The 10515-nt window shown below is 46.4% G+C and overlaps 18 non-coding genes and 2 pseudogenes across 18 annotated transcripts; all 20 read left to right on the top strand.

The window, feature by feature from the left end:
* Positions 1-138: 138 nt before the first annotated feature.
* On the top strand, positions 139-258 carry LOC125603107 (annotated as a pseudogene).
* A 380-nt stretch (positions 259-638) lies between these two features.
* Positions 639-757, top strand: LOC125603103 (annotated as a pseudogene).
* A 379-nt stretch (positions 758-1136) lies between these two features.
* On the top strand, positions 1137-1258 carry LOC125603102. Its single transcript, XR_007335239.1, has one exon. It is a non-coding gene; the product is annotated as a 5S ribosomal RNA (ribosomal RNA).
* A 375-nt stretch (positions 1259-1633) lies between these two features.
* Positions 1634-1752, top strand: LOC125603149. Its single transcript, XR_007335282.1, has one exon. It is a non-coding gene; the product is annotated as a 5S ribosomal RNA (ribosomal RNA).
* Positions 1753-2131: 379 nt separating this feature from the next.
* Positions 2132-2249, top strand: LOC125603152. Its single transcript, XR_007335285.1, has one exon. It is a non-coding gene; the product is annotated as a 5S ribosomal RNA (ribosomal RNA).
* A 377-nt stretch (positions 2250-2626) lies between these two features.
* On the top strand, positions 2627-2742 carry LOC125603154. Its single transcript, XR_007335287.1, has one exon. It is a non-coding gene; the product is annotated as a 5S ribosomal RNA (ribosomal RNA).
* Positions 2743-3118: 376 nt separating this feature from the next.
* LOC125603153 lies at positions 3119-3237 on the top strand. Its single transcript, XR_007335286.1, has one exon. It is a non-coding gene; the product is annotated as a 5S ribosomal RNA (ribosomal RNA).
* Positions 3238-3611: 374 nt separating this feature from the next.
* LOC125603142 lies at positions 3612-3730 on the top strand. The gene has a single exon (XR_007335275.1). It is a non-coding gene; the product is annotated as a 5S ribosomal RNA (ribosomal RNA).
* A 379-nt stretch (positions 3731-4109) lies between these two features.
* Positions 4110-4228, top strand: LOC125603146. Its single transcript, XR_007335279.1, has one exon. It is a non-coding gene; the product is annotated as a 5S ribosomal RNA (ribosomal RNA).
* A 635-nt stretch (positions 4229-4863) lies between these two features.
* Positions 4864-4982, top strand: LOC125603145. The gene has a single exon (XR_007335278.1). It is a non-coding gene; the product is annotated as a 5S ribosomal RNA (ribosomal RNA).
* A 380-nt stretch (positions 4983-5362) lies between these two features.
* On the top strand, positions 5363-5481 carry LOC125603151. Its single transcript, XR_007335284.1, has one exon. It is a non-coding gene; the product is annotated as a 5S ribosomal RNA (ribosomal RNA).
* Positions 5482-5859: 378 nt separating this feature from the next.
* LOC125603141 lies at positions 5860-5978 on the top strand. Its single transcript, XR_007335274.1, has one exon. It is a non-coding gene; the product is annotated as a 5S ribosomal RNA (ribosomal RNA).
* A 632-nt stretch (positions 5979-6610) lies between these two features.
* Positions 6611-6727, top strand: LOC125603101. Its single transcript, XR_007335238.1, has one exon. It is a non-coding gene; the product is annotated as a 5S ribosomal RNA (ribosomal RNA).
* Positions 6728-7105: 378 nt separating this feature from the next.
* Positions 7106-7224, top strand: LOC125603140. The gene has a single exon (XR_007335273.1). It is a non-coding gene; the product is annotated as a 5S ribosomal RNA (ribosomal RNA).
* A 377-nt stretch (positions 7225-7601) lies between these two features.
* On the top strand, positions 7602-7720 carry LOC125603138. The gene has a single exon (XR_007335271.1). It is a non-coding gene; the product is annotated as a 5S ribosomal RNA (ribosomal RNA).
* Positions 7721-8354: 634 nt separating this feature from the next.
* Positions 8355-8473, top strand: LOC125603137. Its single transcript, XR_007335270.1, has one exon. It is a non-coding gene; the product is annotated as a 5S ribosomal RNA (ribosomal RNA).
* A 378-nt stretch (positions 8474-8851) lies between these two features.
* Positions 8852-8970, top strand: LOC125603136. Its single transcript, XR_007335269.1, has one exon. It is a non-coding gene; the product is annotated as a 5S ribosomal RNA (ribosomal RNA).
* Positions 8971-9347: 377 nt separating this feature from the next.
* LOC125603148 lies at positions 9348-9466 on the top strand. Its single transcript, XR_007335281.1, has one exon. It is a non-coding gene; the product is annotated as a 5S ribosomal RNA (ribosomal RNA).
* Positions 9467-9843: 377 nt separating this feature from the next.
* On the top strand, positions 9844-9962 carry LOC125603135. Its single transcript, XR_007335268.1, has one exon. It is a non-coding gene; the product is annotated as a 5S ribosomal RNA (ribosomal RNA).
* A 380-nt stretch (positions 9963-10342) lies between these two features.
* LOC125603155 lies at positions 10343-10460 on the top strand. Its single transcript, XR_007335288.1, has one exon. It is a non-coding gene; the product is annotated as a 5S ribosomal RNA (ribosomal RNA).
* Positions 10461-10515: the final 55 nt, after the last annotated feature.

Below are 10515 nucleotides of genomic sequence, written 5' to 3'. Positions count from 1 at the left end.
TTTTGATGCTTTCTTAACACCATTAACCTCGACTCACTTTTTCGCTCGCAAGACACGGCCAGAAAATCATGTGGGCCCCACGGCCTTCGCACTTGATTTGGCCGCAAAATGGATTATGAAACGAGAGTGAGTTACTGAGGGTGCGATCATACCAGCACTAATGCAACCGTATCCCATCAGAAATCTCCGCATTGAAGCGTGCTTGGGCGAGAGTAGTACTAGGATGGTGACCCTCCGGAAGTCCTCGTGTTGCACTCCTTTTTATATTTTTTTTTTTTTTTTTTTTTTTCAGCCTAAAACGAGTCCAAACTTGAAACCTCATAACTTTTGAACCGTGAGGAACTACGTCGCCCATAGCACCATTTGGAAAGCCCCAGAATCCACGATGGGCGATGAATAGACGGCGTAATTTTTTTGGGCTCAAATTAAGCCGTTTTGACCCCAAACGGGCTGCGGAAAGTTGGCACGTAAAAAAATCGAAAGCGGATTTCTCAGGGTGTTTTTGATGCTTTCTTAACACCATTAACCTCGACGCACTTTTTCGCTCGAAACAAAACGGCCAGAAAATCATGTGGGCCCCACGACCTGCACTTGGATTGGCCGAGAAAGGATATATAGAAACGAGAGTGATGTATGACGGGTGCGATCATACCAGCACTAATGCACCGATCCCATCAGAACTCCGCAGTGAAGCGGTGCTTGGGCGAGAGTAGTACTAGGATTGGTGACCTCTCGGGAAGTCCTCGTGTTGCACTCCTTTTATTTTTTTTTATTTTTTTTCAGCCTAAAACGAGTCCAAACTTGAAAACCTCATAACTTTTGAACCGTGAGGAACTACGTCGCCCATAGCAACCATTTCGGAAAGCCCCAGAATCCATAATGGGCGGTGATTAGACGGCGTAATTTTTCGGGCTCAAATTCAGCCGTTTTGACCCTCAAACGGGCTGCAGAAAGTTATGGCACGTAAAATAGATCGAAAGCGGATTCTCAGGGTGTTTTTGATGCTTTCTTAACACCATTAACCTCGACGCACTTTTTCGCTCGAAACAAAACGGCCAGAAAATCATGTGGGCCCCACGGCCTTGCACTTGGATTGCCGCGAAAAGGATATATAGAAACGAGAGTGATGTACTGACGGGTGCGATCATACCAGCACTAATGCACCAGATCCCATCAGAACGCCGCAGTGAAGCGTGCTTGGGCGAGAGTAGTACTAGGATTGGTGACCTCCCGGGAAGTCCTCCTCGTGTTGCACTCCTTTTATTTTTTTACTTTTTTTTCTTCCTAAAACGAGTCTAAACTTGAAACCTCATAACTTTTGAACCGTGAAGAACTACGTCGCCATAGCACCATTTCGGAAATCCCCAGAATCCACAATTGGCGGTGACTAGACGGCGTAATTTTTCGGGTTCAAATTCAGCCGTTTTGACCCTCAAACGGGCTGCAGAAAGTTATGGCACGTAAAAAAGATCGAAAGCGGATTCTCAGGGTGTTTTTGATGCTTTCTTAACACCATTAACCTCGACGCACTTTTTGGCTCGAAAAGAAACGGCCAGAAAATCATGTGGGCCCCACGGCCTTGCACTTGGATTGGCCGAGAAAAGGATATATAGAACGAGAGTGATGTACTGACGGGTGCGATCATACCAGCACTAATGCACCGGATCCCATCAGAACTCCGCAGTGAAGCGTGCTTGGGCGAGAGTAGTACTAGGATTGGTGACCTCCCGGGAAGTCCTCGTGTTGCACTACTTTTTATTTTTTTATTTTGTTTTCATCCTAAAACGAGTCTAAACTTGAAAACCTCATAACTTTTGAACCGTGAGGAACTACGTCGCCCATAGCACCATTTCGGAAAGCCCCAGAACCACAATGGGCGATGAATAGACGGCGCAATTTTTCGGGCTCAAATTCAGCCGTTTTGACCCTCAAAAGGGCTGCGGAAAGTTAAGGCACGTAAAAAGATCGAAAACGGATTCTCAGGGTGTTTTTTGATGCTTTCTTAACACCGTTAACCTCGACGCACTTTTTCGCTCGAAAAAAAAACGGCAAGAAAATCATGTGGGCACCACGGCCTTACACTTGGATTGGCCGAGAAAAGGATATATAGAAACGAGAGTGATGTACTGACGGGTGCGATCATACCAGCACTAATGCACCGGATCCCATCAGAACTCCGCAGTGAAGCGTGTTTGGGCGAGAGTAGTACTAGATTGGGTGACCTCCCGGAAGTCCTCGTGTTGCACTCCTTTTTATTTTTTTTTTTTTTTTCAGCCTAAAACGAGTCCAAACTTGAAAACCTCATAACTTTTGAACCGTGAGGAACTACGTCGCCCATAGCACCATTTCGGAAAGCCCCAGAATCCATGATGGGTGGTGATTAGACGGCGTAATTTTTCGGGCTCAAATTCAGCCGTTTTGACCCTCAAACGGGCTGCAGAAAGTTATGGCACGTAAAAAGATCGAAAGCGGATTCTCAGGGTGTTTTTGATGCTTTCTTAACACCATTAACCTCGACGCACTTTTTCGCTCGAAACAAAACGGCCAGAAAATCATGTGGGCCCCACGGCCTTGCACTTGGATTGGCCGCAAAAAGGATATATAGAAACGAGAGTGATGTACTGACGGGTGCGATCATACCAGCACTAATGCACCGGATCCCAGAACTCCGCAGTGAAGCGTGCTTGGGCGAGAGTAGTACTAGGATTGGTGACCTCCCGGGAAGTCCTCGTGTTGCACTCCTTTTTATTTTTTTATTTTTTTTTCAGCCTAAAACGAGTCAAACTTGAAAACCTCATAATTTTGAACCGTGAGGAACTACGTCGCCCATAGCACCATTTCGGAAAGCCCCAGAATCCACGATGGGCGATGAATAGACGGCGTAATTTTTGGGTTCAAATTAAGCCGTTTTGACCCTCAAACGGGCTGCGGAAAGTTAAGGCACGTAAAAAAAATCGAAAGCGGATTCTCAGGGTGTTTTTGATGCTTTCTTAACACCATTAACCTCGACGCACTTTTTCACTCGAAACAAAACGGCCAGAAAATCATGTGGGCCCCACGGCCTTGCACTTGGATTGGCCGAGAAAAGGATATATAGAAACGACAGTGATGTACTGACGGGTGCGATCATACCAGCACTAATGCACCGGATCCCATCAAAACTCCGCAGTGAAGCGTGTTTGGGCGAGAGTAGTACTTGGATTGGTGACCTCCCGGGAAGTCCTCGTGTTGCACTCCTTTTTATTTTTTTACTTTTTTTTCAGCCTAAAACGAGTCCAAACTTGAAAACCTCATAACTTTTGAACCGTGAGGAACTACGTCGCCCATAGCACCATTTCGGAAAGCCCCAGAATGATGGTGGTGATTAGACGGCGTAATTTTTGGGCTCAAATTCAGCCGTTTTGACCCTCAAACGGGCTGCAGAAAGTTATGGCACGTAAAAAGATCGAAAGCGGATTCTCAGGGTGTTTTTGATGCTCTTCTTAACACCATTAACCTCGACGCACTTTTTCGCTCGAAACAAAACGGCCAGAAAATCATGTGGGCCCCACGGCCTTGCACTTGGATTGGCCGCGAAAAAGGATATATAGAAACGAGAGTGATGTACTGACGGGTGCGATCATACCAGCACTAATGCACCGGATCCCATCAGAACTCCGCAGTGAAGCGTGCTTGGGCGAGAGTAGTACTAGGATTGGTGACCTCCCGGGAAGTCCTCGTGTTGCACTCCTTTTTATTTTTTTATTTTTGTTTTCAGCCTAAAACGAGTCCAAACTTGAAAACCTCATAAATTTTGAACCGTGAGGAACTACGTCGCCCATAGCACCATTTCGGAAAGCCCCAGAATCCACGATGGGCGGTGATTAGACGGCGTATATTTTCGGGATCAAATTCAGCTGTTTTGACCCTCAAACGGGCTGCAGAAAGTTATGGAACATAAAAAAGATCGAAAGCGGATTCTCAGGGTGTTTTGATGCTTTCTTAACACCATTAACCTCGACGCACTTTTTCGCTCGAAACAAAACAGCCAGAAAATCATGTGAGCCCCACGGCCTTGCACTTGGATTGGCCGCGAAAAGGATATATAGAAACGAGAGTGATGTACTGACGGGTGCGATCATACCAGCACTAATGCACCGGATCCCATCAGAGCTCCGCAGTGAAGCGTGCTTGGGCGAGAGTAGTACTAGGATTGGTGACCTCCCGGGAAGTCCTCGTGTTGCACTCCTTTTTATTTTTTTATTTTTTTTCAGCCTAAAACGAGTCCAAACTTGAAAACCTCATAACTTTTGAACCGTGAGGAACTACGTCGCCCATAGCACCATTTCGGAAAGCCCCAGAACCCACGATGGGCGATGAATAGACGGCTTAATTTTTTGGGCTCAAATTAAGCCGTTTTGACCCTCAAACGGGCTGCGGAAAGTTAAGGCACGTAAAAAAAATCGAAAACGGATTCTCAGGGTGTTTTTGATGCTTTCTTAACACCATTAACCTCGACGCACTTTTTCACTCGAAACAAAACGGCCAGAAAATCATGTGGGCCCCACGGCCTTGCACTTGGATTGGCCGAGAAAAGGATATATAGAAACGAGAGTGATGTACTGACGGGTGCGATGAATAGACGGCGCAATTTTTCGGGCTCAAATTCAGCCGTTTTGACCCTCAAACGGGCTGCAGAAAGTTATGGAACATAAAAAAGATCGAAAGCGGATTCTCAGGGTGTTTTGATGCTTTCTTAACACCATTAACCTCGACGCACTTTTTCGCTCGAAACAAAACAGCCAGAAAATCATGTGGGCCCCACGGCCTTGCACTTGGATTGGCCGCGAAAAGGATATATAGAAACGAGAGTGATGTACTGACGGGTGCGATCATACCAGCACTAATGCACCGGATCCCATCAGAGCTCCGCAGTGAAGCGTGCTTGGGCGAGAGTAGTACTAGGATTGGTGACCTCCCGGGAAGTCCTCGTGTTGCACTCCTTTTTATTTTTTTATTTTTTTTTCAGCCTAAAACGAGTCCAAACTTGAAAACCTCATAACTTTTGAACCGTGAGGAACTACGTCGCCCATAGCACCATTTCGGAAAGCCCCAGAATCCATAATGGACGGAGAATAGACGGCTCAATTTTCGGGCTCAAATTCAGCAGCCGTTTTGACCCTCAAACGGGCTGCGGAAAGTTAAGGCACGTAAAAAAGATCGAAACGGATTCTCAGGGTGTTTTTGATGCTTTCTTAACACCATTAACCTCGGCGCACTTTTTCGCTCGAAACAAAACGGGCAGAAAATCATGTGGGCCCCACGGCCTTGCACTTGGGTTGGCCGCGAAAAGGATATATAGAAACAAGAGTGATGTACTGACGGGTGCGATCATACCAGCACTAACGCACCGGATCCCATCAAAACTCCGCAGTGAAGCGTGCTTGGGCGAGAGTAGTACTAGGATTGGTGACCTCCCGGGAAGTCCTCGTGTTGCACTCCTTTTTATTTTTTTATTTTTGTTTTCAGCCTAAAACGAGTCCAAACTTGAAAACCTCATAACTTTTGAACCGTGAGGAACTACGTCGCCCATAGCACCATTTCGGAAAGCCCCAGAATCCACGATGGGCGGTGATTAGACGGCGTATATTTTCGGGATCAAATTCAGCTGTTTTGACCCTCAAACGGGCTGCAGAAAGTTATGGAACATAAAAAAGATCGAAAGCGGATTCTCAGGGTGTTTTGATGCTTTCTTAACACCATTAACCTCGACGCACTTTTTCGCTCGAAACAAAACGCCAGAAAATCATGTGGGCCCCACGGCCTTGCACTTGGATTGGCCGCGAAAAGGATATATAGAAACGAGAGTGATGTACTGACGGGTGCGATCATACCAGCACTAATGCACCGGATCCCATCAGAACTCCGCAGTGAAGCGTGCTTGGGCGAGAGTAGTACTAGGATTGGTGACCTCCCGGGAAGTCCTCGTGTTGCACTCCTTTTTATTTTTTTATTTTTTTCAGCCTAAAACGAGTCCAAACTTGAAAACCTCATAACTTTTGAACCGTGAGGAACTACGTCGCCCATAGCACCATTTCGGAAAGCCCCAGAATCCACGATGGGCGATGAATAGACGGCGTAATTTTTTGGGCTCAAATTAAGCCGTTTTGACCCTCAAACGGGCTGCGGAAAGTTAAGGCACGTAAAAAAATCGAAACGGATTCTCAGGGTGTTTTTGATGCTTTCTTAACACCATTAACCTCGACGCACTTTTTCACTCTCGAAACAAACGGCCAGAAAATCATGTGGGCCCCACGGCCTTGCACTTGGATTGGCCGAGAAAATGATATATAGAAACGAGAGTGATGTACTGACGGGTGCGATGAATAGACGGCGCAATTTTCGGGCTCAAATTCAGCCGTTTTGACCCTCAAACGGGCTGCAGAAAGTTATGGCACGTAAAAAAGATCGAAAGCGGATTCTCAGGGTGTTTTGATGCTTTCTTAACACCATTAACCTCGACGCACTTTTTCGCTCGAAACAAAACGGCCAGAAAATCATGTGGGCCCCACGGCCTTGCACTTGGATTGGCCGAGAAAAGGATATATAGAAACGAGAGTGATGTACTGACGGGTGCGATCATACCAGCACTAATGCACCGGATCCCATCAGCTCCGCAGTGAAGCGTGCTTGGGCGAGAGTAGTACTAGGATTGGTGACCTCCCGGGAAGTCCTCGTGTTGCACTCCTTTTTATTTTTTTTTTTTTTTCAGCCTAAAACGAGTCCAAACTTGAAAACCTCATAACTTTTGAACCGTGAGGAACTACGTCGCCCATAGCACCATTTCGGAAAGCCCCAGAATCCATAATGGGCGGAGAATAGACGGCTCAATTGTTCGGGCTCAAATTCAGCCGTTTTGACCCTCAAACGGGCTGCGGAAAGTTAAGGCACGTAAAAAAAGATCGAAAACGGATTCTCAGGGTGTTTTTGATGCTTTCTTAACACCATTAACCTCGACGCACTTTTTCGCTCGAAACAAAACGGGCAGAAAATCATGTGGGCCCCACGGCCTTGCACTTGGGTTGGCCGCGAAAAGGATATATAGAAACAAGAGTGATGTACTGACGGGTGCGATCATACCAGCACTAATGCACCGGATCCCATCAGAACTCCGCAGTGAAGCGTGCTTGGGCGAGAGTAGTACTAGGATTGGTGACCTCCCGGGAAGTCCTCGTGTTGCACTCCTTTTTATTTTTTTATTTTTTTTTCAGCCTAAAACGAGTCCAAACTTGAAAACCTCATAACTTTTGAACCGTGAGGAACTACGTCGCCCATAGCACCATTTCGGAAAGCCCCAGATTCCACGATGGGCGGTGATTAGACGGCGTAAATTTTCGGGATCAAATTCAGCTGTTTTGACCCTCAAACGGGCTGCAGAAAGTTATGGAACATAAAAAGATCGAAAGCGGATTCTCAGGGTGTTTTGATGCTTTCTTAACACCATTAACCTCGACGCACTTTTTCGCTCGAAACAAAACGGCCAGAAAATCATGTGGGCCCCACGGCCTTGCACTTGGATTGGCCGCGAAAAGGATATATAGAAACGAGAGTGATGTACTGACGGGTGCGATCATACCAGCACTAATGCACCGGATCCCATCAGAACTCCGCAGTGAAGCGTGCTTGGGCGAGAGTAGTACTAGGATTGGTGACCTCCCGGGAAGTCCTCGTGTTGCACTCCTTTTTATTTTTTTATTTTTTTCAGCCTAAAACGAGTCCAAACTTGAAAACCTCATAACTTTTGAACCGTGAGGAACTACGTCGCCCATAGCACCATTTCGGAAAGCCCCAGAATCCACGATGGGCGATGAATAGACGGCTTAATTTTTTGGGCTCAAATTAAGCCGTTTTGACCCTCAAACGGGCTGCGGAAAGTAAGGCACATAAAAAAAATCGAAAACGGATTCTCAGGGTGTTTTTGATGCTTTCTTAACACCATTAACCTCGACGCACTTTTTCACTCGAAACAAAACGGCCAGAAAATCATGTGGGCCCCACGGCCTTGCACTTGGATTGGCCGAGAAAATGATATATAGAAACGAGAGTGATGTACTGACGGGTGCGATGAATAGACGGCGCAATTTTTCGGGCTCAAATTCAGCCGTTTTGACCCCCAAACGGGCTGCAGAAAGTTAAGGGACGTAAAAAAGATTGAAAACGGATTCATAGGGTGTTTTTGATGCTTTCTTAACACCATTAACCTCGACGCACTTTTTCACTCGAAACAAAACGGCAAGAAAATCATGTGGGCCCCACGGCCTTACACTTGGATTGGCCGAGAAAAGGATATATAGAAACGAGAGTGATGTACTGACGGGTGCGATCATACCAGCACTAATGCACCGGATCCCATCAGAACTCCGCAGTGAAGCGTGCTTGGGCGAGAGTAGTACTAGGATTGGTGACCTCCCGGGAAGTCCTCGTGTTGCACTCCTTTTTATTTTTTTATTTTTTTTTCAGCCTAAAACGAGTCTAAACTTGAAAACCTCATAACTTTTGAACCGTGAGGAACTACGTCGCCCATAGCACCATTTCGGAAAGCCCCAGAATCCATAATGGGCGTTGAATAGACGGCGCAATTTTTCGGGCTCAAATTCAGCCGTTTTGACCCTCAAACGGGCTGCGGAAAGTTAAGGCACGTAAAAAAGATCGAAAACGGATTCTCAGGGTGTTTTTGATGCTTTCTTAACACCATTAACCTCGACGCACTTTTTCGCTCGAAACAAAACGGCAGAAAATCATGTGGGCCCCACGGCCTTGCACTTGGATTGGCCGCGAAAAGGATATATAGAAACGAGAGTGATGTACTGACGGGTGCGATCATACCAGCACTAATGCACCGGATCCCATCAGAACTCCGCAGTGAAGCGTGCTTGGGCGAGAGTAGTACTAGGATTGGTGACCTCCCGGGAAGTCCTCGTGTTGCACTCCTTTTTATTTTTTTACTTTTTTTTCTTCCTAAAACGAGTCTAAACTTGAAAACCTCATAACTTTTGAACCGTGAGGAACTACGTTGCCCATAGCACCATTTCGGAAAGCCCCAGAATCCACAATGGGCGGTGACTAGACGGCGTAATTTTTCGGGTTCAAATTCAGCCGTTTTGACCCTCAAACGGGCTGCAGAAAGTTATGGCACGTAAAAAAGATCGAAAGCGGATTCTCAGGGTGTTTTTGATGCTTTCTTAACACCATTAACCTCGACGCACTTTTGGCTCGAAAAAAACGGCCAGAAAATCATGTGGGCCCCACGGCCTTGCACTTGGATTGGCCGAGAAAAGGATATATAGAAACGAGAGTGATGTACTGACGGGTGCGATCATACCAGCACTAATGCACCGGATCCCATCAGAACTCCGCAGTGAAGCGTGCTTGGGCGAGAGTAGTACTAGGATTGGTGACCTCCCGGGAAGTCCTCGTGTTGCACTACTTTTTATTTTTTTATTTTTTTTCATCCTAAAACGAGTCTAAACTTGAAAACCTCATAACTTTTGAACCGTGAGGAACTACGTCGCCCATAGCACCATTTCGGAAACCCCAGAAACCACAATGGGCGATGAATAGACGGCGCAATTTTTCGGGCTCAAATTCAGCCGTTTTGACCCTCAAAAGGGCTGCGGAGAGTTAAGGCACGTAAAAAAGATCGAAAACGGATTCTCAGGGTGTATTTGATGCTTTCTTAACACCATTAACCTCGACGCACTTTTTCGCTCGAAACAAAACGGCAAGAAAATCATGTGGGCACCACGGCCTTACACTTGGATTGGCCGAGAAAAGGATATATAGAAACGAGAGTGATGTACTGACGGGTGCGATCATACCAGCACTAATGCACCGGATCCCATCAGAACTCCGCAGTGAAGCGTGCTTGGGCGAGAGTAGTACTAGGATTGGTGACCTCCCGGGAAGTCCTCGTGTTGCACTCCTTTTTATTTTTTTTACTTTTTTTTCAGCCTAAAACGAGTCCAAACTTGAAAACCTCATAACTTTTGAACCGTGAGGAACTACGTCGCCCATAGCACCATTTCGGAAAGCCCCAGAATCCACGATGGGTGGTGATTAGACGGCGTAATTTTTTGGGCTCAAATTCAGCCGTTTTGACCCTCAAACGGGCTGCAGAAAGTTATGGCACGTAAAAAAGATCGAAAGCGGATTCTCAGGGTGTTTTTGATGCTTTCTTAACACCATTAACCTCGACGCACTTTTTCGCTCGAAACAAAACGGCCAGAAAATCATGTGGGCCCCACGGCCTTGCACTTGGATTGGCCGCAAAAATGATATATAGAAACGAGAGTGATGTACTGACGGGTGCGATCATACCAGCACTAATGCACCGGATCCCATCAGAACTCGCAGTGAAGCGTGCTTGGGCGAGAGTAGTACTAGGATTGGTGACCTCCCGGGAAGTCCTCGTGTTGCACTCCTTTTTTTTTTTTTTTTTTTTTCAGCCTAAAACGAGTCCAAACTTGAAAACCTCAT

This window comes from Brassica napus, unplaced genomic scaffold, assembly GCF_020379485.1.
Source record: "Brassica napus cultivar Da-Ae unplaced genomic scaffold, Da-Ae ScsIHWf_3092;HRSCAF=3906, whole genome shotgun sequence".
In the NCBI taxonomy this organism is placed as follows: domain Eukaryota; kingdom Viridiplantae; phylum Streptophyta; class Magnoliopsida; order Brassicales; family Brassicaceae; genus Brassica; species Brassica napus.
This window is presented reverse-complemented; position numbering and strand designations above follow the sequence as displayed.